Raw genomic sequence first — 5,302 nt, 5'->3', positions numbered from 1 at the left:
GAGATAGAGCGTACGTCTGAGAGCCTTGAGCAGGGGTGTCTGTGCCTATTTCACATTGGCTAGAGGGAAGGATAATAATTAATGTAATTTTTTTTTAAATGTCTTGTATGGAGGATTCAGAGTGAAATAACGTCAGATAGCTTACTGCAGCCACTGTTTTCAGCAAATGTGAAGAGAAATTGTATAGTTACAGTTTTTATGGAGGATTTCATGTCAACAGTTACCAATGTACAAAATAATGATGACAAGATGCAGCTTGATATGCTCAAGTGTTTCGGCTAGAAAGTGCTCAAACACTGTTAGAAAATACTGCATATTTATGAACCAGAAGAATATATAAAGCATTAGAATATTCCAACCTCAATGTTCTGAACACAAAGTTTTTGTCAAGTAAATGTTTTCCACATCTTGGAAAACATCTAAATTAACTAGTTTTATTTAAATAATAAATATTGTTTTATATATTTAGATATAATATATTACAGAATCAGCCTGACCACATTAGATTTCACCAACGGACAAGTAACAACTTCACAGTTTGACTTTTTACAGAGTAGATGTACATTTTTTCAAATGCTACAGTAATTAAGTGAATATCAAAGACTTTATAATCAGAAGTAATAGCCTATGTTATGGCCATGCAAGAAAGTTTAGACGCTCTCATCCGAAGGGGCATTTACTTCTCCTTCTAACTACACTTGTAGTAATGAATAATCTGAAGTTTTATCTGAATTAGAGGTCATTTAATCAAAACTATTGTTTCCTAATTACATAGATTAAAGGTACTGAAAAACCATTTACATTTACATTGGACCTTGCATCTGTCTTCAAATGAATGTCGTCTCTCTGGGATTCGAACCCTATAATTCTCGTTTAATTGTAACCTAAAGATACACAGTAATTACAATCAAGGTTTTCCAGTTCACTTGCTATACATTCATCTGGTTTATTAGCTTGAAAGTTCATGGCATTGATGTTACTTTAGCTATGTCCACTCTTGATTTTTACTTCAACAACTACATAGAGCAGAATGATAGGGTTTGGGAAATGGCAGGTAGCTTGTTAAAGCATGTAACTCTTGTCTAACAGTAGTTGAACCAGAAACCCTTTGGTTTTGAAAGTCCTCAGCAATTGGAAAAAACAACCCAGACTCGTTGGAAAATTTTGCCTGAGGCGACAATTCTGCAAAATGATATTCCCTTGCATGTTTTGCGACACTTTCAAAGTGAAATGTCCAGTGAGTGGCACAAAAAGTGCGTTCAGTTTTGTCTTAAACGGATGAACATAAATCTGGGAAGGTTTTATTACACTGGTTGTTGTATGTGTTTGAGGCATTTTGGAAATGAAATGTCTGGTGAGTGACGCTAAAAACCCCCAAAAACAAACCACCTACACTAAACCCTATGGACAGCAATCGTGAGATAACGTATTTGCTGAAACAACCATACCATTTTAGCTTGATTCTACAAGTCTTTGAGCTCTTCTATCTTAGTTCATGATTTGTGTTACACAGCACTGCAGCAGCACATTGCAGCAAGTGCAATGTACCAGGTGAGTTACCGAGCATGTTTACTACGTCAGAAAATCCATACATATTAATCTGGTTATGCGATGCGTCAAAATGTAGTAGTTTACAAATAATGCACTATGGTAAAGGTGTTTTGAGATCATAACATACTATTGTGCAAGGAACCGCAATTTAAAATCTGCCCCTGTGTTATCCTCCATGTGAAAAATAATGTAAGTTGCTTATTTAATCTGGAAATAGCGTATACACATGTGAATTGTGTGTATAGGTACAGTTTTGGAGTTTTACAGACATGTAGGTAGAGGCACTCTTTTTAATGGGTTCAGAGTCACCCACTGGTTTGTATCTTTCTTGCGTTTCTCTAGCTGGTAGCCCATTATTTTGGTTCCTCCATCTTGTCCATCTCTGGTGGAGTCCATGTTAGGTTGATACAGTTTGTGAAAGCGCTGACCACCTTAGGAGGGGCGGGTTGGCCAGGATGAATTGCAACATGGGTAGTTTTGATCACTTAAGAAGTGGAAAAATGTTTTCCAGTCAAAGCATTTAAGCCATGATGCCTTCCGCTCCAGAGGATCACTGATGCTCTCAGAGTTCTCAGCATAGATTCAGTATATGTATTTCTTGCCATGGAACATGTTTCTGTCTCAAAAGGACAGGTGGTCGGCTGAACTATCCCACACCTTCTTCCACATACTCTGCCCTACCTGCTGACGCTCGACTAAGTAGTTGGTCACTTCAGAGCCAGCGGTATCACTTGGTGGATTCCATTTTAGTTCAATGACAGAAGATGAGCTGTCAATCACTTCTACTGGGCCTTGTGGTGGACCTGGTTTGTCTGCAGGGGTACATTAAGTTGTTTGAAATACTTAATGTGCCAGTTTAATGTTAATGTATGGGTCTGTGTGTAAAAGGCAGAAGGTTTATAAATATTTCAGAATACATTTAATATAATACACAGTGGAGTAGAAACATACCAACCACAATAAGCCTAGAGAAGGCCTCTGCAGTACCAAAAGTGTTTTTAAGCTGGATCTTAATTTCCCCAGAGTCAGATTGCAGACAGTCTTTTATCTGAAGATAGCTCTGGTTTACTTCCTTTATTACTTTTATGCTGCCACCATCAAAAAGCTCAGTGCCATCCTTAAACCAGCTGATCTCTGTCAGGTCTTGAGGTGGTAATGCCATTTTAAAGGAAGCAGTTTGGCCAACTTTAACTACCACATTTTTGGAGAACTTGTGTAGGTCATCAGGGTCAAATTTAGGAAGATCTGTAATATTTAAAGACGTTTTCAACCCTGATTCAAAACACATATGAATCTGTTTTCTCTATACAATATACAAATATTTATTTATATCTTATAACTAGTAATATAACGGATCATTGTAAAATGAAAAAGAAATCGCAATGCCTCCAGCAGTTGTCACGGTGTCAGTCTCGCACTCAATCACTTCAGCCCGAATCTTTGCTGCTTTGTATTGCTAACTTTTGTGTACCTCCATCTTTGGATATGCTTGCTTTATCACTAGAAGACAACTAGCAAAAGTGATAGATGTAATATAAAGAGCATTTACAAAAGACTTTTTAGAGCAATAAATAAATCAATAGAGTGTATAGTATTATTAATTCACCTTCTTCCTATCCTTATTTGCTGGCGCTCAAGTTACCGGCAAGGTCTGCTGATTCCATACCTATAATATGCAGAGAAATGGTGATGTATAATATAAATACTGATATAATAGTAATAATAATAATGTATTATTATTATTAAATGTTAATAAATGCCTTTTCCACAGCTCATGTTAGTTTCATAAACAAAATAGTATAAACAAACACAAATGCAAGTGGCATACATTAGAAAAATATGGAAGCTGGATTCCGCCTTCGAGTAATAAATAAATAAAATGTTAATGTGATTTTTTTGTACCTTTTTTATTTTTTTGTGCGAGTCAGAAAAGGATTTCTATACAAGAAACATCACATCAAAAAATAGCAGTCAGAAAAACAAAAGAAATAATATTATTTCAAGACCACTGAGACTTGTAGAAGTTAAAAGAACCTTGTAGTGAATAAGTTATGTGAGGATATGAGAATATGAGGGTGATGTGGGAAGATTGTTTGGTGTGGGTAACAACTGTTGCATTGCAATCTGTCAGGGATTTAAACTAGAAGACCAATTAAGAGAGAAATGAAACTGTGGAGGAACAAGGTTATGAAGGCATAGAGCAGAGATTCAGTGTCTTGGGCTTAGAAGTGGGAGGTGAAATGCATTATTGAGGAGGTGGAAGAATGCAGGTTTAACAAGGAAGTTAATGTGGACTTGAAATGTTAAAAGAATGTTTATCAACAGTAGTTATAGTGTTTGTTAGTATTAACACCACTCGTTGTACTTTCAGGTTGAAGCTCATTGCAAAAATACACATTTCCTTTCCTTATGCCTCATTTTTAAGTACTATGAATGTGATGCATTTAAAAAAAAAAAAAAATCTTGTAGTTTGTTAAATACTGAAATGCAAGACATTTTTTTGGCGATTTTCCAACAATAAAAGTGAAATTGATATGATATATAAAATACTGAAATAATAAAATATGTAAAATACTGAATAATGAAAAATAGGCAAGTTTGCTAGTTAATCACAGAGTTACCAAATGGAAATGTATTAACACAGTTGGATAAATCACTTCTATTTGAGTTATAAATCACTTGCCTAAACTGCCTAAATTACATCCCTTCGCCAGTAAGGACCATTAATCTTGTCAACTGTTCCCCTCAGTCTGATCATGTGCTGTGTCATTCATACAGTGCCATGGTGTGGCTAAACGTGAATATGGCACTGAAATAATGTTAGCGCTACACTTAATCACATTAATTGAAGTCAATGTACTGATGAGAAAATAAATGGCTTTTGTATTTGAACAGTTATTATTTCTCATGTAGTGTTAAGCACACCATCAAATTGTATACCGTTTGAGTCTCCAGACAGCAGGGCTTCATCTGAACCTGTAGTCACACCTCAACTTTTTGACACCTGAAAATCCTGACAGTCATAATAAAGTGATCAGTCTCATTTGTATGCACAAATATGGGCATTCACCTCGATATTACTTCTGGCTTTGGACTCTTATGTCAGACTTGAAAATGTATGAATGTCATTTCATTATTAGAAATATCAATGCAACGGTGGTGTCTTTATGAGGTAGAAGATTTTCCTTATTTAACATACTTGTGTGGTTCTCCTACCTTTCCCTGTGTCTTCTCCTCTAGTGTTTATTACACTTCTCGCCAGCCCAGTGTCTCCAGAGCCATCTCTCCTGAGCTTTTTCTCTGCTCTAGAGCTATATCCAGGACTAGATGCAGAACCACCGCTGTCCATCGCACCTGCTGCATCTTTCTCAGCACTGGCTGTTTTGCCAGCCACATTTCTCTCATCTCTTTCCTTCTGTAGCTTGACCTGCAGTTCTGCAGCGATCTTTGCCAGGTCAATGCCTGCCCCTCTGGCTTGGATTGTTTCTCGGGGTTTCTTTTTGCCCTTAGTTGTTCTCGGCTGGTTCATGACAAATGACAAACAGGACATGACAAAAAAACAAAACAAGAAAACAGACAAGAATATGAAATAAACACAATATACAAGTCTTATTAGATACATTGCTGTAGTGTGAACTTTAACAATGTTGCGGAAACGGAAGTTGTATTAAGGCAAGTTTTTTTTTTTTTTTTATCATTCCACGGGCTCCCCACATATCATCATCCTTGTGGAAGTGACCCCTATCCTAAA

At 36.5% G+C, this 5,302-nt stretch overlaps 1 pseudogene; it reads right to left on the bottom strand.

Annotated features, from left to right (window-relative positions):
* Window positions 1-1,983: 1,983 nt before the first annotated feature.
* LOC107678148 (immunoglobulin-like and fibronectin type III domain-containing protein 1) lies at window positions 1,984-5,080 on the bottom strand (annotated as a pseudogene).
* Window positions 5,081-5,302: the final 222 nt, after the last annotated feature.

The sequence above is a fragment of the Sinocyclocheilus anshuiensis genome, unplaced genomic scaffold (genome assembly GCF_001515605.1).
Source record: "Sinocyclocheilus anshuiensis isolate Anshui unplaced genomic scaffold, SAMN03320099.WGS_v1.1 scaffold1776, whole genome shotgun sequence".
NCBI lineage: Eukaryota > Metazoa > Chordata > Actinopteri > Cypriniformes > Cyprinidae > Sinocyclocheilus > Sinocyclocheilus anshuiensis.
Note: the sequence above shows the minus strand (reverse complement) of the source record. Positions and strands in the feature narration are given on the sequence as shown.